The sequence below is a fragment of the Phyllobates terribilis genome, unplaced genomic scaffold (genome assembly GCF_046119375.1).
Source record: "Phyllobates terribilis strain yellow unplaced genomic scaffold, ASM4611937v1 Scaffold_7__3_contigs__length_470593459, whole genome shotgun sequence".
Lineage (NCBI taxonomy): Eukaryota > Metazoa > Chordata > Amphibia > Anura > Dendrobatidae > Phyllobates > Phyllobates terribilis.
The window spans coordinates 272,264,573-272,286,383 of NW_027362767.1; the positions used below are offsets into that span (position 1 = coordinate 272,264,573).

Here is a 21,811-nt window from a genome sequence, read left to right on the forward strand (position 1 = left end):
GGTACAGAATAATAACGCTGACACTCAGGGTGCAGTCAGGAAAAAAGTTAAATATCCAGCGATAAATAAAAATAAAAATTCTTCCTTTATTTAAATTCATATAAAAAGTCCTGGATTGCGGACAAACACCAGCCACCAGACAGACCAGCCCGATCAACGCGTTTCGACGTTATTTAGTCTTAATCATGATCACTGGGGGTGCGGTATAATGACGCTGACACTCGGGGTACGGGATGACACTGACACTCAGGGTACGGGATAATGATGCTGACACTCGGGGTATGGGATAATGACGCTGACACTCGGAGTACGGGATAATGACAGTGACACTCGGAGTACAGGATAATGACACTGACACTCGGTGTACAGGATAATGACGCTGACACTCAGGGTGCGGGATAATGACGCTGACACTCGGTGTACGGGATAATGATGCTGACACTCGGTGTACGGTATAATAATGATGCTGACACTCGGGGTAGGGGATAATGATGCTGACACTCGGGGTACGGGATAATGACACTGACCCTCGAAGTACAGGATAATGACGCTGACACTCGGTGTACAGGATAATGACGCTGACACTCGGGGTACGGGATAATGACACTGATACTCGGGGTACGGGATAATGACACTGACACTCAGGGTACGGGATCATAGGCGGATTATAATGAGGGCAATCTGGGCTACCGCCCGGGGCTCCAGAAGGCCCGGGGGTCCATGGCCAGATTGCCCTCATTATAATAGGTGCGGCGCCGCGGCACATACCGGCAGTCAGAGGCGGGGGGGCCCTCGGACCGCTCCCCCAGCAGCGGCGCACGGCCGCTACTTCCTCTTCGGCCGGGCCAGCACTGCACCTGTTAACTTCCCTGTGTGCTGGCCCGGCCGCGTCACTGCTAGGAGACACGGCCCTGTGCGCGGCCGTGTTTGCTAGTGTGACGTCACACAGTGCGCGCTGCACTGCTGCACCGGAGAGGAGCTGGAGGACTGGAGCCGAGCCGGGGGATGGTGAGTGTTTGTGTGTGTGAGAGTGTGTGTGTGTGTGAGTGAGTGAGTGTGCAGGCAGATATCATTGTGTGATGTCTGTTTATATGTGTTTTTGTGTTTCAAATGTGTTTAAGCGTGTATGTATATGTCTGTATATGTTTGTGTGTGTGCGTGACTGCGTCCGGCCTCCCGCTGTGTATAGATGGCGCCGTGCGGCCTCCCGTTGTGTATAGATGGCGCCGTGCGGCCTCCTGCTGTGTATAGATGGCTACGTCTGGCCTCCTGCTGTGTATAGATGGCTACGTGCGGCCCCCTGCTGTGTATAGATGGCTACGTGCGGCCTACTGCTGTGTATAGGTGGCTACGTGCGGTCTTCCGCTGTGTATAGATGGCTATGTGTGGCTTCCTGCTGTGTATAGATGGCTAAGTGCGGCCTCTCGCTGTGTATAGATGGCTACGTGCGGCCTCCTGCTGTGTATAGATGGCTACGTGCGGCCCCCTGCTGTGTATAGATGGCTATGTGCGGCTTCCCGCTGTGTATAGATGGCTACGTTCAGCCTCCTGCTGTGTATAGATGGCTACGTGCGGCCTCCTGCTGTGTATAGATGGCTACGTGCGGCCTCCTGCTGTGTATAGATGGCTACGTGCGGCCCCCTGCTGTGTATAGATGGCTACGTGCGGCTTCCTGCTGTGTATAGATGGCTACGTGCGGCCTCCTGCTGTGTATAGATGGCTACGTGCGGCTTCCTGCTGTGTATAGATGGCTACGTGTGGCCTCCTGCTGTGTATAGATGGCTACGTGTGGCCTCCTGCTGTGTATAGATGGCTACGTGCGGCCCCCTGCTGTGTATAGATGGCTACGTGCGGCCTCCCGCTGTGTATAGATGGCTACGTGCAGCCTTCTGCTGTGTATAGATGGCTACGTGTGGCCTCCCGCTGTGTATAGATGGCTACGTGCGGCCTCCCGCTGTGTATAGATGGCGCCGTGCGGCTTCCTGCTGTGTATAGATGGCACTGTGCGGCCTCCCGCCGTGTATAGATGGCTATGTGTGGCCTCCTGCTGTGTATAGATGGCTACGTGTGGCCTCCTGCTGTGTATAGATGGCTACGTGCGGCCTCCTGCTGTGTATAGATGGCGCCGTGCGGCTTCCTGCTGTGTATAGATGGCACTGTGCGGCCTCCCGCCGTGTATAGATGGCTATGTGTGGCCTCCTGCTGTGTATAGATGGCTACGTGCGGCCCCCTGCTGTGTATAGATGGCTACGTGCAGCCTCCCGCTGTGTATAGATGGCTACGTGCGGCCTCCCGCTGTGTATAGATGGCTACGTGCGGCCTCCCGCTGTGTATAGATGGCACTGTGCGGCCTCCCGCCGTGTATAGATGGCTACGTGTGCTCAATATTAAGCCATACAATTAATGTAAGGCTATGTGCCCACGATGCAGAAATGCTCCGGATTTTTTTTGAGCGTTTCTGCATCTCCCTGGCAGAAAAAACGCATGCGGATTGTACATGTGGATTGTACATGTGGATTGTACATGCGGATTGTACATGCGTTTTTCCTGCCAGGGACAAGCGGATGTGAAGCGCTCTTCACATGCATTTCCGCATGCGGGTTGTCAAGCGCTTTACAAGCGATTTTAGCATCACTTGGAAAAGTACTTGACAACTTGGTCACACTATATAAATCCATGCAATCGGCATGGATTTATATAGTGTGACCGTAAAAGAATGGTAAAAAATAAATATATACTTACCTTCTGATGGCCTGCCGACGTCAGCGGTCGCGTGACCCGTCACATGACTAAAGGACGTCACCACAGGTCCTTTAGTCTACCGCGAGCTGCCGGCAAGCCAGGACACATCGGATAAAGACACCGGGGGCCATCAGAAGGTAAGTATAATATTTATTTTTTATTTTATTCTTTTTTTTACAGGTTCTATGGTACCCGGGTCAGGAGGAGAGTCCCCTGTTCTCCAGACCTGGGTACCATCCGCACATTGAAACGCATGGATTCCGCATGTACAGCTGCAGTGATGCGGATATTAAGCGTTCCAATGCAAGTCAATGGCGGCGAAAACGCCGCGCTCCCGCAAAATAATTGGTAGTGCTGCGGATTTTTCCGCAATGATAATCCGCAGCACAAATTTCCGCAGCATGTGCACAGCACATGCGGATTATCATTGGGGAACATGGCAGGCCTTCTACCAAGCGTTTTTTAAGCGTTTCTGCAGCAGAATTGCCACTGCGGAAACGCTTAAAAAACGCATAGTGGGCACACAGCCTAAAAAAAAATATTATAATTAATATATTAATATTGTGCCAAATTAATTTCACGTGAACTATCACATGATTTATCACAGGGGATCATGTGACATGTGATACATCAGGTGTGTGTGTGTTGGGGTGGGGGCCGCGCTTTCTAAACTGCCCGGGGCCCCTGCTACTCTTAATCCACCCCTGTACGGGATAATGACCGGAAACTCGGTAAGCGACAACCTTGCTGACACTCTCGGTTCAGGATAATGACTGACACTTGCGGAATGAGAAAATGAGACTGACACTTAGGGTACAGGATAGTGATGTTGACACTGGGGAACAGAATAACGAAGCTGACGCTCTTGGTATGGGATAGTGACACTGACACTTGGGGTACAGGATAATGTCGCTGACACTGGAGGTACGGGGTAATGACATCGACACTCGGGGTTCAGGATAATGATGTAGACACTTGGGGTACGGGATAACGACACTGACACTTGGGGTACGGGATAATGGCTCTGACACTTGGGGTACAGGACAATGGCTGTTGTACGTTCGTTTCCACGTTTCAGAGTTGAGCACATCACTAATAACGCAGACTTGTTATCAGATCTCCCTCGGGTTCTGGTAACAGGTTTAATGCAGAGCAAGGCAGGGACACAAATCCTATTTGTTGCACATATTAGGAAGCGAATTCTGGCCCCAGGCACCTGAAACGTTCCCTTATTTTTTATCAGGCAGGGAGGACGCCATCTGGATGTATTAGCTGTAGAGATCTGGTATAATGCTCCTCATGCTGAGCAGATAGTAGGTGCAGTATACCAGCCCTCAGACCGCACATCCCGTATCCTTCTGTATATGAAGGCATTACCTGTATATGTGCTGTATACAGAGGATCCGGGGGCTTGTGCCTACAGGCCGGGCTGATGACATGATGGTACATAGTCCCTCCACAGAGGAGCCATATATACTGAGAGCTATAGAGATCCTACATAACATCCACTAGCGGAATAGAGATCCCTGACGCTCTGTTTGTTGTTGGGGATCCAGACCACCAACATCCGCGTCTTGGACAAATCTCTCATCAGCTGCAGAATTTTATGTGCAAATCTGAACCTGGGAGGCATTAAAAGTGGTTGAAAAATTAAGAGACGGGAGGTTAATACGTATATTTATCGCAGTGCTCAAGGCGGCCTCTTCGGTTTCCATGGAAACTTCCGGCACTGGAGATTAAAAGAAACAAATTAATGCCGAAAAGATAAATATGCGGGAACGATCGAAGCTACGATGGTGACGCAACGCCAGAATGTATTTAGATATCAACGTATTATCAGGGGAAAGTGTAAATGACATGGTAATTCACCGGAAAGCAGGATCCAGGATGGCAGAACAGCGCCCAGTAAGGAATCAGAGGCTGATACATAGAGACGGTGTACAGGGGGCTAGGAGAGTCACTCAGTAATAAAAAACGTCTACAAAGTTATCGGAGTTTAGCCGGCAGTGTAAAGAATGGAGGATTTCTGTGTGCCATTTGCTGTGCAGTTCAATATGATTAATTGTTTAAAAGGGTATTCCTAAAATAACAAGTTATCCCTTATCCATCAATACGATACAAGGCGCTAATCACTGAGGTCTGACTGCTGGGCCCCAGCGATCCCGAGATCAGGGCTCAGAAGCTCGGTCTCGAGCGCAGCAGAGATGCCCATGCTCCACCTCCGCTTCCTAGAATCACTGAGCGGCCCAGTAGTTACACGCCCCGCTATCTCCCCTCACCAATCACTTCATTATCCCCTATCCTACTCATTGTGTTAATACTTTAATGGAATGGAACATGAATACCATCTGGTGCTCTCTGTTATCAGCCCTAGTGATCATGAGGGACAGGTAGGTTTCTACATATCCTGTTAAAGGTAATTTGTCAGTTGGATCAACCCTCCTAAGTAGTCTAAATGGTTATGCAGGTCATAGAAAGTTTAATAAAATGACATCTTGATATCTGAAATCTGTTGTTTTATTCCAGAGAAATCCACATTTTTACTATATGTAAATTCTATGGGCCGGACACAGATCTCCCTCAGACACTTCATGTGAGTGGGGTCCTGCAGACGTTATGGGCCCTGGTGTTCCTTGCCAACCTTCATTTACTTGGCTACCGCCATGACGCCACGCTGGCACACAGGATCGCAGCCGCCAATCTCTCTCCCCTGCGTTTTCCACTTCTCTGAACGCGGCCACCATTTAAGGAGGTTTCTATCCCAGTTGTCATGGCTACATCCAAGGACACATATAAATATTGTTTTTGTGTTTCTTTTATGTATATTTTGAAAAGAAACTCCATTTATCCCGTGATAGTGTATCTTCATGAACTCAATATAGATAACTACATGTATGTACGTCTCTACTGCTTAAGTCAGAGAAATGGAAAGGTGCAAAATAGGGACAGGTGCACACGGTCAATGATAAAGGGTTTTCTGCTTTGGACAATCCCTACGGGTGCAGTAGGGCCCCTTAACAATAAATTTACCATACATTGAGACAAACCTGGACGAGGCTGTACTGGTTATACACGAACGGGTTTGGCTCTGTATGAAGCTGTAGGGATCTTTCCTTGTGACAGATGGATCAGTTTGACAGAGTAAGTCGCTTTCTTCCCCTCAGGATTTGTTCTCTAGCAGTCGCTATTTTCACATTCAGTCCTGCAGCCATGTCCAAAACACAACAAGCAGCACAAAGCCGGCCAGACCATGGAAAGAGGATTTTCCTTTACAAATTAGTTTTAGGAGTGAGAAAAGAAGGACGGCTCAACTGTCACACTATTGGCTTCTCCTTCATCAGAAGAGGCAAGCAATGCTGTTGGGGAACCCTTACTTCACATACTATGTATGCCCATGTGTTCAGGTTCCCAATATGCAGTGAGTCTTGGGGGGTGTTGCCAGTAAATGCCAGGTCTTTTGGGGTGTTTCCTGGTATTTGCTGGGTCTTTTGGGGTGTTACCATTATACGCCAGGTATTGTGGAATGTTTCGGGTATACGCCAGGTCTTGTGGGGTGTTTCTGGGATATGCCGGATCTTGTGTGGTGTTCCTGGGATACACCAGGTCTTGTGGGGTGTTCCTGGTATACGGCGAGTCTTGTGGGGTGTTCCCAGTATACAGTGAGTCTTGTGGCATGTTAACAGTATATGGCAGGTCTTGTGGGGTGTTCCTGGTATACACCAAGTCTTGTGGCATTTTCCTAGTATACACCAGGTCTTGTGGCATGTTCCTAGTATACGCCAGGTCTTGTCGGATGTTACCGGTATACGTCAGGTCTTGTGGGGCTTTCCTGGTATACACCGGTTCTTGTGGCATTTTCTTGGTATATGGCAGGTCCTGTGTGGTGTTCTCGGTATATGGCAGGCCTTGAGGGGTGTTCCCGGTATACATTGGGTCTTGTGGGATGTTCCTGGTATACGCCATGTCTTGTGGGATGCTCCCGGTGAATGCTGGGTATTGTGGGGTGTTCCTGGGATACACCCAGGGGTGGGATTCAGCCGGTTCTCCCCGGTTCAATGGAACTGCTTGTTAAAAGAGCAGCCGGTTCCCCAAACCGGGGAGATCCAGAGCCGCGATCTGGTTCAGTGGCTTCCAGTGGGGCCCCATAGTAGCGGGGAAAGGGGGAGGATGGGTGAGTATTGGGGGGGAGGGAGGTTGCGGTGGTGGAGAAGCGGACACAGGCAGTAGCCGCTGCTGCAGCTACCGCGTGTGCCCACTGCTAAAGGGACATGAATATTCCCTATTATGAATATTCATTCTCTTTAGTAGCGGGCACGGAGGAGCGCTGAGCCGCGGCTCCTGCTGACAGTGCCCGCTACTAAAGAGAAAGTGTATTCACCCTTCTCCATGCCCATAGTCCCGGCATGGAGAAGAGTGAAAGTGCCGGCAGAATGAGGGGGCCACACATACCAGGATTGGGGGATGAGGGGGCCACGCATACCAGGATTGGGGGATGTGGGGGCCCACACATACCAGGATTGGGGGATGAGGAGGCGAAACATACCAGGATTGGGGGATGAGGAGGCCACACATATCAGGATTGGGGGATGAGGTGGCCACACATACCAGGATTGAGGGATGAGGAAGCCACACATACCAGGATTGGGGGATGAGGAAGCCACACATACCAGGATTGGGGGATGAGGAGGCCACACATACCAGGATTGGGGGATGAGGAGACCATGCACACCAGGATTGGGAGATGAGGAGGCCATACATACCAGGATTGGGGGATGAGGGGGCCATACATACCAGGATTGAGGGGGCCATACATACCAGGATTGGGGGGATGAGGAGGGCCATACATACCAGGATTGGGGGGGATGAGGAGGGCCATACATACCAGGATTGGGGGGATGAGGGGGCCATACATACCAGGATTGGGGGAATGAGGGGGGCCATACATACCAAGATTGGAGGGATGAGGGGGGCCATACATACCAGGATTGGGGGGGATGAGGGGTGCCATGCATACCAGGATTGGGGGATGAGGAGACCATGCATACCAGGATTGGGGGATGAGGGGTGCCATACATACCAGGATTGGGAATGAGGGGTGCCATGCATACCAGGATTGTTGGATGAGGAGACCATGCATACCAGGATTGGCGGATAAGGAGACCATGCATACCAGGATTGGGCATGAGGGGTGCCATGTGTACCAGGATTGGGGGATGAGGAGTGCCATGAATAACAGGATTGGGGGATGAGGGGTGCCATACATACCAGGATGGGGAAATTTACCAGTAGCTGCTGCATTTCCCACCCTAGGCTTATAATTGAGTGAATACGTTTTCCCAGTTTTTTTGTGGTAAAATTAGGTACTTCGGCTTACTGTTCTACTGAGCCCCTACTTGTATATGTTTGAGGAAAAGGTGTGTGTAAATGAGTGTAAAAAGGGTGTGGCTTTAAAAATGGGTGCGGTTTTCCTACACACAAACACAGAACCGGTTGTTAAAAATTTGAATCCCACCCCTGGATACAGCAGTTATTGTGGCATGTTCTCGGTATACGGCAGGTCTTGTGGCGTGTTCCTGGAATATGCCAGGTCTTGTGGCGTGTTCCTGGAATATGCCAGGTCTTGTGGCATGTTTCCGGTATTCGCCAAGTCTTGAGGCGAGATGTTCCCGGTATACGCCGGGTCTTGTGAAGTGTTCTGGAGTGACACAATATTACGCAGATGGATTTCATGTTATGGCTGAATATAAACCATGGAAACCTCATGCTCACTTCAACCATGCCATTTTCTGTTTTAATGTTAAAATGATTCTCCTGTTTTTCATGACTATAAACATCATATATAAATTAAAAGTCTCCACTTCTTGTTTGCACATGCTGATCTGAAGCTGTTCAGCACACAGACTACAATTCATGGAGTCACGCACTGTGATTACGTGTCATTTTACCAGCAATTTCTTCCTTTCGACACACAACGTGAAATTACGTGTCCTGTGGTTTCCTCTTCAATCGGAGCCACCTCATTGCCTCTCTGTACTGCAGCAAGTGGGAGGAAGGGGGTATCCCTGAGTAATGTTTTCCTGAGGTCCCAAAACCCCTGCAGACCCATCCCCAGACCCTTTCCTCCTTATTACTTCACCCAGTGTGCCCCGCAGCTCCCAGGACATCATTATCACTGTTATTTCAGCTTTCTCCTTAGAAATCCCTTCATCATCTCGATCACAGCTCCCATCATGCTGCGGATGCAAAGCTTCAGGTGGGCTACACGGCTCCGCAAGCCCCCGCTGCTTGACTGCATACATATATTTTTGGCCAGCAACACATAAAAGATGAGAGGTCTGTTTCCGCTCTTATCCTGTGGTTTGAAGGTGCATTCGAAATGCATTGAGATTCTCACTGAGGTTTCTGCAATGTGATTGCCTGCACCTTCTATTTTCTAGCTGGTGGGCAAAGCACTAGGGTAACGCATTCCCCACAGTACCATACTTGGCCCTACTACTTGTATGCATGTGCAAATTCATACCTGAGCGCCACAGTTTTACAAGGTCAATTAAAGGGACCATAGGCTAATGAAGGATTTTTCCTGCAGGTGACATGTGCTCACTTGCTCTTCTACGAACGCATTTTTAGGTTTGATAAAAGGCTTTCCTTGCTTAGAAGACATGGATTATTTGGGTCTGGAACACATTCTATCTTGAGCAATGGCCGTGTAAAGCTTCAACCAAGGAAGAAGCTGCGCTGAATTGTTGTCCATCCAGTAGATTCATCACTAAATTCTTGAATTGCTCCTTTAGCCGATGTACAGTGGGGATAAAAGGTATTTAGTCAGCCACCAATTGTGCAAGTTCTCCCACTTAAAAAGATGAGGGAGGCCTGTAATTGACGTCATAGGTAGACCTCAACTATGAGAGACAAAATGAGAAAACAAATCCTGAAAATCACATTGTCTGATTTGGAAAGAATTTTTTTTCTAATTTTGGTGGAAAATAAGTATTTGGTCAATTACAAAAATTCATCTCAATACTTTGTTATATATCCTTTGTTGGCAATGACAGAGGTCAAACGTTTTCTGTAAGTCTTCACAAGGCTGGCACACACTGTGGCTGGTATGTTGGCCAATTCCTCCATGCAGATCTCCTCTAGAGCAGTGATATTTTGGGGCTGTCACTGGGCAACACGGACTTTCAACTCCCCCCAAAGGTTTTCTATAGGGTTTAGATCTGGAGACTGGCTAGGCCACTCCAGGTCCTTGAAATGCTTCTTAAGAAGTCACTCCTTCGTTGTCCTGGCGGTGTGCTTGGGATCATTGTCATGCTGAAAGACCCAGCCACATTTTATCTTCGATGCCCTTGCTGATGGAAGGAGGTTTGCACTCAAAATCTCACGATACATGGCCCCATTCCTTCTTTCATGTACACGGATCAGTCATGCTGGTTCCTTGGCAGAGAAACAGCCCCAAAGCATGATGTTGCCACCCCCATGCTTCACAGTAGGTATGGTGTTCTTTGGATGCAACTCAGCATTCTTTCTCCTTCAAACACGAGTTGAGTTTCTCCCAAACAGTTCTACTTTGGTTTCATCTGACTATATGACACTCTCCCAATACTCTTCTGGATCATCCAAATGCTCTCTAGCAAACTTCAGATGGGCCTGGACATGTAATGGCTTAAGCAGGGGGACACGTCTGGCACTGCAGGATCTGAGTCCCTGGTGGCGTAGTGTGTTACTGATGGTAGCCTGTGTAACGTTGGTCCCAGCTCTCTGCAGGTCATTCACTAGGTTCCCCTGTGTGGTTCTGGGATTTTTGCTCACCGTTCTTGAGATCATTTTGACCCCACGGGGTGAGCTTTTGTATGGAGCCCCAGATTGAGGGAGTTTATAAGTGGTCTTGTATGTCTTCCATTTTCTAATTATTGCTCCCACAGTTGATTTCTTCACACCAAGCTGCTTGCCTACTGCAGATTCAATCTTCCCAGCCTGGTGCAGGGATACAATTTTGTTTCTAGTGTCCTTTCGACAGCTCTTTGGTCTTCACCATAGTGGAGTTTGGAGTGTGACTGTTTGAGGTTGTGGACAGGCGTCTTTTATACTGATAACAAGTTCAAACAGGTGCCAGTACTACAGGTAATGAGTGGAGGACAGAGGAGCCTCTTAAAGAAGAAGTTACAGGTCTGTGAGAGCCAGAAATCTTGCTTGTATGTAATTGACCAAATACTTATTTTCCACCAAAATCTGAAAAAAAATTCTTTACAAATCAATGTGATTTTCAGGATTTGTTTTCTTATTTTGTCTCTCATAGTTGAGGTCTACCTATGATGTCAATTACAGGCCTCTCTCATCTTTTTAAGTGGGAGAATTTGCACAATTGGTGGCTGACTAAATACTTTTTTCCCCACTGTATTTCCAGAGAACTGGAGTTACATTTATCAATTCTATTGTGTAGTCCCAGCATTGTGCTGCTGGCGGACAGGCATCCCTGAAAATCCTAAACTTTTACATATGGATTAATTATATTTCATGCAAACCGCTTGTATTTAGAATGATAAATGGCAGCCATGACTTTGAAGGTTCAATAGGTTTCCAATATAAACTATGTTTTAAGTTATGAACTTTCACTTGATGATCACGGCCCCTCATTTGATGTTTTGTATCGTGTACCCCACCTGCTGATATCAGCCCAGGAAGTCCCTCATAGCTAATTAATTAGTCTTGCTAATGTCTTTATCTTGCCTGTCTTCCTGGCAACCACAGAGCGAACAGACTTTGTGTGAGAGGACACCCAGCATTCTCTACACCCCCCGCGGATCTGCGCTTCCTATAACTAACACACACAGGAAGATGACAAAGCCGCCATACACACAGCATATATAGAGAATACAATAAATCGCACAAAGAAGACAGACACTCTAGCAGGAAAGAATACATTTTACCTACAGAATATATATAAAAAATGAAACATGTCCTAGTTTGCTGTATCAAAATTATATATTTGTTTTTGCCCTTTTTTTCATCAGAAACTTCTTAATGTATCTGCTTACCTTGAAGACAATTTTATAGCTGATGTGTAGAAAAAATACATATTACGGTACTCATCCTGTACTGATCCTGAAATACCTCTTGTATTAAACTTCAGAGCTGAACTCACTATTCTGTTGGTGGAGTCAGTCACCTGACCTTAACCCCATAGATTCTCTATTATAGAGAATCTATGGAGTATTGTCAAGAGGAAGATGAGAGACACCAGACCCAACAATGCAGACGAGCTGAAGGCTGCTATCAAAGCAACCTGGGCTTCCATAACACCTCAGCAGTGCCACAGGCTGATCGCCTCCATGCCACATTGCCACATTGATGCAGTAATTGATGCAAAAGGAGCCCGACCAAGTATTGAGGGCATTTACTGAACATACATTTCAGTAGGCCAACATTTCGGATTATAAAAACATTTTTCAAGCTGTTGTTATAAAGTATTCTAATTTACTGAGATAATGACTTTTGTGTTTTCATTGGCTGTAAGCCATAATCATCAACATTAACAGAAATAAATACATGAAATAGATCACTCTGTTTGTAATGACTCTATATAATATAGGAGTTTCACTTTTTGTATTGAAGAACTGAAATAAATTAACTTTTTGATGATATTCTAATTTTGTGAGATGCATCTGTACATTACTTATCCTGTCCGGATCCTGCATTACATCCTACTCTAGCACATTGTTACAAATGTTATTTTTCTATTCCTTACATATGAAAGGTTTTGGAAAAGCTGGATGGCAAGTAATAGATTAGTGGTTACCCTTATTAATCACTTTCCTAGAGACCCAAAAGACAACCCTGGCTAATTGTACAGCAATGTGATCCACTTTTAGCTCTGGGCAGAGTTTCACACACACTCCCCTCTTGTAAAAGAGCAGCACAAGTCATGATAGCCTATGAACACACATCATTTTTTCTGCAGTTTCTGCTCACAACTTTTGCTGGTCCGGTAAAAGCAGATTTTTATTTGTATAAAAACAGAAACGCTGCTTGTGAACATAGCCTTACCAAGTAACGCCCCTCATCCGTGTACATTCACAAACCAGAGAATAATGGGAGTTGTTTTTCATCATTATGAGGTCACGTTCACACGTTCAGTATTTGGTCAGTATTTTACATCAGTATTTGTAAGCCAAAACCAGAAGTAGAACAATCAGAGGAAAAGTATAATAGAAACACGTCACCACTTCTGTCATTTTCACCCACTCCTGGTTTTGGCTTACAAATACTGATGTGAAATACTGACCAAATACTGAACGTGTGAACGTGGCCTTATAAATATGACCTTGACACTTCTGCTGGTTAACACAGACTTACATTTTATTTTACCTTTTTAATTATTGTATTTGCCTCAGAAAAATAGATAAAATAAATTCCAGGCCGTTTCCTGGAGATCGCACAACGCAACTGAAAACTAATCAGTAAATGAAATGGAGGTATGTCTTCTCAGTCTTTCTCCAGGCGAGATTCCCTTATGTGAATATTGCATTAATTAGTAAAACACATCACTGTCCAAGGTCCTGATCTCCGGCGACCGCTGCGCTGTTGTCTGGACAGTTGTTGCATCGTGTTTAGCATTTTCCATGTAGGTGTGAACGTCTGATTTCACAATTTATAGAAGAGAGGAGATTTTATGCCTGCAGGGAAACAGACTTGTAATAGAAGATTAGGGGTCCGCACAGTGACAATGAGACAGACGTGAGCGCCCCATAGAGCGCCTCCTACCAGTGTCCATTATACATGGATGTAACTCTGTGACACATTGTATCCACCTGTGTCCCTCAGTGCAGACCTCACGCTTGTAGCAATTCTCTCCCAACATAAAATCAAGAGAGGCTCTAAGGGGTTAATCCAACAAGAGAAGCAATGAAGCCAACAACCTGGATGTAAAGTGACAGGAACAGGACAAAGCGAGTACATGATGATGAAGTGTGCAGGCGGCAAGGTGCAGACATCATGATGGATAACATGTAGGGAGCGCGTCTCCCATAAAGATGAGATGGAAAGCAGATTAATGTCACGTAAAGACACTGAGCTATGTAACTTTACACAATGGCGGCAGTGACATCCCCACCACTGATCCTGCTGGAACATGAGCTTAGATCCTATATCTGAAGGTACATCATGATGTGATTAGTACCGTATTCACACCAGCATCATGGTTTAAATAGGACTTGTGCCGGTCAAGAGAGGCCAGGTCTTTGCTCTTACTTATACCCACTGCTCCCTTGAATATTTTGTGTGTTGCTTTTTTTTTTTTAAATCTGCCCACAAGTCCCAGAGATATATATGGGGCCTTTATTTAGTGCCCCCAATGTGCTAGTGTTCATCGTCTTTATCAAGGGGGTGTTGGTCACGGGATAATTATGCAGAATAGGCTAAAGACACGCTCCAGAGAACCCTGTGAGCCACGCCCCCTTGGAAAAACCATAAAAATTAGCATATTTGGGTGCACTAAACAAAGAAGCCCAATATCTCTGAAACGGTGTGGTGGAGAATACTCTGAGAACCAGGAGAATAAAATAAGAGTAAAACCTGGCTGCTTTTAACCTCGGGATCTCTTTATAGCAGCTTAATCAATTCAGGACCAGAATTAAAATAAAAACAATGTATAGTCACCTGGTCCGGCAATGTCCGCGCTGCTGCTGCCGGCGGTGATGCCACATTATGGTGTCACTTGCAGGCAATGGAGCAGCCTCTCGTCAACTGCTCATCATTCTTCCATCAGACCGGACATCCGCTCTGATAAGGTAGTAAAGGCGGCAGATGATGAGCGGCCACTCATTGGATGCAGCCAGCAAGTGACACAACAATGTCACGTCACTGCTGGGAACAGCGGTGCCAACATAGATGGAATGGCACCGCTGCAGGAGGTAATAATCATTTTATTTCTATATCGCCAACATATTCCGCAGCACTTTACAATTAAGTGGGGACATGTACAGACAATAAAAGACATAGCCGAGTAACACAAAGTTCTACACTTACAGGAGGAGTGAGGGCCTTGCTCAATCTATCAGGAAATTAGGGGGGACACAATAAGTAAAAAGTCTCTTTGGCTCCCACTCCTGAGAAAAAATACTGATAGTGGGGCCGTGTCCTTAGGGGAAGAAAATCTGCCCAGACCTAAAGCTCCTGACAGCTGGATCCGGCCCCGATGACTATCCGTGAGCAGATCAGCTAGAAGCCTTGATATAGTTTGCCTGTATGGGATATATTGAAACGTAACCTAAACTGTGCAAAGTATTAATTCTGTACACAGTTATTTTTTGGGGCTAAAAGATGAACATTTCTCTACAATGACAGGAAACAGTTGTTGAAATAGTAAGAAAGTAATACACCACATATGATAAGAAGTTGCTGAACTTCTGGCACTTATCAGCTCTACAAAATACCTATATTCTCATAAAAAGCCTAAGGGACACCTCATTTAGACACCTTTTCCTAGAGGAACACACAATGCAGAGAGTATTTATTTTTACTCGCTTGTATAGCGCCACTAATTCCACATCGCTTTACAGATATTATCATCTCAGTATTGTCTACCGATTTATTCCGCATTTAATAAACCCTCATTTGCCAAATCCCAGTGTTTCTCTTTTGCCACCATATGAAAATCCCGTGGCCCAGTCGTGCCTGGAGGCAGCGTGGGAGTCAGGAGAGAGAATTGGCAATTCACAGTAGGAGCGAAAGTTAAATTCAGTGTTCAGCATTTCCGGCACAATGAGGCTCATCTTATCAGCTCAGGGATATGACGACCTTGCAGTACCTGCCTGTTATCGCTCTGGAGTGTCGGAGCGACATCATCAGGTCCCACAGCAAATCATCCAGGTAGACTTGACAGGCGAGCAGCTGCAGGGGGTTTGCTGCTCAACCTTCTCCAGAACCTTTGGGAGGCAAGGAGGCAACTGGAAAAAATGGAGCCCCATTAAAACATTATTAGTGTGTAAATATGCCGGAGACCCTTTTATGAGAGGAGAAGACAGCAGACACAGAGAGCGCACAGGCGAAATGTCAGCTCGGCAGTAATGAATTCAATGCATCGGGGTCCATTTAGTAAACTGATTGAAATGTCTTTGACTGTGCTTATGCCAGGAGAACTTTTCAATAGGAAGACACGTTTATGAAATATAATAATGCAGTTTTATATCTCCTGTGCCTTTCAACATCGGTAAAAGGCATTTACGTAAAGTTAACATCCTCTCAGAAATATAGCAGATGAGTGCATAGTGGAGAGTTGGAGACACTGCTGAGCCAGTTTATATTGCAGGGTTTCTCAAAGCAGAAGCCCCTGAGATTTCTCTAAGTCAGGCGTGGGGAACCTTTTTCCTGCCAAGAGCCATTTAGATATTTAGAATATCATTCGGGGGCAGAACAACATTATCAATTAATTAACTCATCCGTAATGTGATGGCTGGTCCTGCTTCTCTTTTTTGTGCGGCTGTGATGTTAGGTGGTAGTGATCATATACCTCCCAAATTTTGAAGAGCAGAGAGGGATGTCATTTTGCCACTTGCAACTGCTGTTCCAGGTTTGCGTCGGTCTGAAGCGCAGTTGACTCTTTGTGATAATAAGTTTTGTAAAGAACTCGCAGCAGAAAGTCGTACCGAGCACAGCTGTATATTACATTGCAAGTCTCATCACAGTGGGAAATTTATCACTACTCACGTGGAACTGATGCATAAGTATCACATAGGAGACACTGGGGCTGATGAATATGCATCACATAGGAGACACGGGCTGGAGTATATATATCACATAGGAGATACTGGAGCATATAGTATAGGAGACACAGGGGCTGGAGAATATGCATCACATAGGAGACATGGGCTGGGTATATACATCACATAGGAGATACTGGAGCATATAGTATAGGAGACACAGGGGCTGGAGAATATGCATCACATAGGAGACATGGGCTGGGTATATACATCACATAGGAGATACTGGAGCATATAGTATAGGAGACACTGGGGCTGTAGAATATGCATCACATAGGAGACACTGGGGCTCGAGAATAAGCATCATATAGGAGACATGGGCTGGAGTATATACATCACATAGGAGATACTGGAGCATATAGCATGGGAGACACTGGGGCTGGAGAATATGCATCACATAGGAGACACGGGCTGGAGTATATATATCACATAGGAGATACTGGAGCATATAGTATAGGAGACACTGGGGCTGGAGAATATGCATCACATAGGAGACATGGGCTGGAGTATATACATCACATAGGAGATACTGGAGCATATAGTATAGGAGACACTGGGGCTGTAGAATATGCATCACACAGGAGACACTGGGGTTCGAGAATAAGCATCATATAGGAGACATGGGCTGGAGTATATACATACATAGGAGATACTGGAGCATATAGCATGGGAGACACTGGGGCTGGAGAATATGCATCACATAGGAGACACGGGCTGGAGTATATATATCACATAGGAGATACTGGAGCATATAGTATAGGAGACACTGGGGCTGGAGAATATGCATCACATAGGAGACATAGGCTGGAGTTTATACATCACATAGGAGATACTGGAGCATATAGTATAGGAGACACTGGGGCTGGAGAATATGCATCACATATGAGACATGGGCTGGGTATATACATCACATAGGAGATACTGGAGCATATAGTATAGGAGACACTGGGGCTGTAGAATATGCATCACATAGGAGACACTGGGGCTCGAGAATAAGCATCATATAGGAGACATGGGCTGAAGTATATACATCACATAGGAGATACTAGAGCATATAGCATGGGAGACACTGGGGCTGGAGAATATGCATCACATAGGAGACACGGGCTGGAGTATATATATCACATAGGAGATACTGGAGCATATAGTATAGGAGACACTGGGGCTGGAGAATATGCATCACATAGGAGACATGGGCTGGAGTATATACATCACATAGGAGATACTGGAGCATATAGTATAGGAGACACTGGGGCTGTAGAATATGCATCACACAGGAGACACTGGGGCTCGAGAATAAGCATCATATAGGAGACATGGGCTGGAGTATATACATCACATAGGAGATACTGGAGCATATAGCATGGGAGACACTGGGGCTGGAGTATATACATCACAGGATATATTGTGGCTGGTGTATACTTCTTAAGAAATATTTGGGGCTGGTGCACACATTACACAAGACATTTGGGGCTAGTGCACAAATCATACGAGACATTTGGGGCTGGCGCACATAGCACATGAGACATTTGGGGTGGCAGCCAGTCATATTGGGAGTAGTGCCACTCTGGAAGATCCACTGCTGCAGCCAGCCAGTACCCCAGAACGGGTCTGGTCACCCAGCCAACAGAAATAAGGTCCTAATGCAGCTTGAAAATTGGGGTTTCACATCATGCTTAACGACATTTCCTCACACAATCAGAAAGGTGTCAATGTGGTCTCCAACTTTAGTATCATATATAACGCTCCAGAACCAGAATGCACATCACTTGGTGTTATGGGTTAGGGCAGTGTGCCTCTACTCACCCACATCCATTATGTTATAGGGCCGAGTACATTTACCGTTTTGTAGACTGACTTTGCACATCCCTTTCTTGTATTTACTCCATCTTACATTGTACCTTATGTGACTCTCACAAACAGAGCTCCATTCACACAAAGCCATAGGAAACAAACTGTAGTTTATGTACACCCTGTGTAAGGCCATGTTCACACACCCAGCCTTCAATGATTACACATCATCACATACATACGATTCAGCAGTCACGTGCCTACACAAGACATTATCTCTAGACGCTAGCATACACCCACGGGTGGAGAACCAAGGAAGCATTACAATGTGAGAAAAGTAGAGTGAGTTTTTTGTTTTTGCTTTCTTAAACTTATCTAGACCTACGGATTTGGCTGCAGATCCATAATTAATTCCCAACAAAATAAAATCCACCACAATTAGGTTTAATTTTCAATGAGGACTCCTCAATTGACTTGATTTGGAAAATCTGCAAAATCCAGACCACAACTTGATATTGAAATTTTCACATTCAGCCTGCATATCCGTAATAAATGTCTGCAAAAATTCTGATACGTGTGGATGTACCACAACTGAGAACTAAGGAAAGGAAAGTTTCTACACAGTTCACTCAATACGTTATATAGATTTTGGCCCTTGGTCAGTGGAGACTTCGGCCATTTGCAGCATTGCTGCAGTGACCTTCCCCGTGATGAATGGTAAATTGACCACAACCGTGCAAGACCGACAAACTTGGCAATACATATTGTGCAAACCAGCTCAGCCCTACAGGAACACGTAGAAATTATCTTGCATATTCTCCATTTCCAGCAGAGAATCCTTACTGTCCAGTAGCATTGGAGTTTCTGATGAAAATGGACTTATGAGAATGGGCATGGTGGTGCAATTACATTGTGCTCTTATAAGATATAAAAAAAAAAACACACAAAGAATGGAGCCGGCATTTTCTCGGTAATTCCATTAATATGGCAGCCTGGTGAGTCACTCTGATCCTGATATGCTCAGATTTGCTATATTTGTAGTTTTGTTCAGATCTTCAACGTAAAACAAGAATTTGTTATTTTTTGCCCTAGAATTCTGTGCCATTTCTACATTTTTACATGAAATAGCCAATCCTTGGTACAAATGAATCATCCAGCTTGTCGGGCTCTTTATCAGCTACCGGGGAGGCTTGTAAGCTGCAGTTAAGAAGACTTATTACCGGCTAAATATATGCCGTCCATAGGTTCTGTGGTAATCTGTTACCGGAGAGACTGCAACGTTGGGGTGGTCTATAGACCGTCCATCTGTTACAACTCTCCGGATCTGGCCGCCTGCCCAGATACTTTTCATAGACGTCTACAATGGCAGATAAAATGTATTTTTTTCTTCTTTTTTTACTGTACACCTGTTTCTGACGCGCCCCCTGGGCCTGTGCTGTGCAGGGGATACCCGGAGCCGGATCGCTGGGGGTTGTAGTCCTCCGTGGCTCTGACCCGGTCCGTGCCCAGGGCGGTCAAACCAGTGGCAGTATTAGTAATGTGACAAATGTCCGACTACACCACCCGTGGATTGCGGTCAGTGGGGACCGCCGCTGCGCTGCAGACCGCTGAGACTGATGTTGTATGCGCAGCCAAGTATGGGATAACTCCCCACGGGAGAAGTATTGCCTCAGGGCAGCTAGTGTAGATGATGGGAGTGATGGTGTGAGCGTCCCAGTACTGATGGTGCTGGTGCGGCGATGAAACACAGAGACGTGTGGTGCAGTTCAGGGTCTTTACTGATGGAATAACGCAGACCGTCCCGGGAGTACTGGTTAGCAGTAGGGGCCTGGTCAGTCTGTAAGCAACTAGGATCTCCCCTGGCCAGGTGGAGTTGTAGGCCTCCCCGACTATCTGCACTCTTTCCTGGCTACCTTGCTTTATGCGGGTAGAAGTAACCCATGTCCCTGAGTATACCGTGTGGTGCTCACCCATATGGCCGGTGACTTGGGGCCTTCCGTTAGCCTCCGCTTCACGATGGCGGTGCTGGTCCCTTGCTTGTGACCGTGCCTAAGGGCTTCTATGGCCAGAGGACATGGAATCCCCTGCCGGTTGGATTCTGCTGCTGGACCTGGATGTCCCCACAGCCTCGGACTCCGTGTCCGGGTTTAGTGTCTTCAGCCAAGGCGAGCTATCTAGCTTCCAGCCTCTGGCACTCGCTCCTGCTCCTACAGAGCTCCTAGTTCTTGCTTTCCCTGTCCAGGCTCTGACTCCCAGACTCTGTCTGTTCTGCTTGTTCTGCAGGCTCTGTCTGACCTAATCCCGCCCCAGACCCAGTTTATAAGGGCAGATTCTTCCCTTCCCAGGTCTGGGCGGGCAGTGTTGCATGCTTAGGGCTCCTGACCAGAGAAACCTCCCACTTGCTCTCAGACATAATATTTCTATTACTGTGGCAACCAGACCCCTGGGGTACCACATTCCCCCCTAGTAAATTTTAGTACTCCGGGACTAAACACATTTTTAAAGAAACATAAATACAAGGGTATAAACGATAATACAATAACATATTTACAAGAAGCTTTAGTTCTTTAAAGGTCACGGCGTGTCCGCAATCGGGTGTCCATATCACCCAAGGTGAAGCTTTAAGCGATGTAGGGGAGCTGTCCAAAGCAAACCCCTTGCGTTGGCCCTGGGCGTGGCTGCAAGGCTGAAGCTAGCTACTTTGGACCGCAAGGAGGCCACGCCAGACAGGTTTTCTTTTCCGCGGCCGTCTTCGCAAGAGGCACAATGTGCAACTGTCTACAAGAATTGTTCCGGTTATCCAGTGTCCATAACCTGTTAGTCCATAGAAATCTGCAGGGTAACTGAGAAACATAATTAATAACAGGCAACAAACATAAACCATAAACAGTTAAACAGATAAATTCACAGTGCATTAGTTTAGATTTTCCAGCGAGCGGGCATCTGACCTCTAGTGACTCTAGTGGACCTACGGAGCTCACTAACTGGTCCTGCACTACAGGGTGTAGGAGGTGTTATGGGCAAGCTGGGCAGCTGTCTGCGTACTCTTTGGCTCACTAGGGGCACAGCAGGCTCACTACTAGCAGAGGGTTGATCCTCCTGTGCTGCTGGTGTGGATTCTTCTGCCTCCTGGGCCGGCTGCTCTTCCAGCTCTACCTGGTCTTCTGTAGGCACTTGAGGGGCTGGCTGGAGAAAGGTGAGGACGGGCACCACGATAGCGTTGTTTACTTGTGTCCAGGACCGGGGAAAGTCTCCGAGTACGGTGCTGATCATTTCCTCCTTTTCCTCTACGGGTTGAGGGTCTTCCTGATCTTCATCCGTGCTTTGCAACTTCTCGGGGCACTTTTTCAGGTGGTCTCTGGAGACAGTGGCTATGGTCTCTCCTCCATCCTTGCTGATGACGTACACCTTTGGATTATTGTGGCTTGAGGGCAGTACGGTGTACGGGTCCTTTTCCCACTGGTCGTCCAATTTATGCAGCCACCTTTTTCTTTTCAAGACTTGCTCTCCAGGTACCAGGG

General features: G+C 46.6%; 1 protein-coding gene across 3 annotated transcripts in view; it reads right to left on the reverse strand.

Moving 5' to 3' along the window:
- DIPK1B (divergent protein kinase domain 1B) overlaps positions 1-21,811 on the reverse strand; it is a 132,491-nt gene that overhangs the window by 92,028 nt on the left and 18,652 nt on the right. The window lies entirely within an intron of this gene.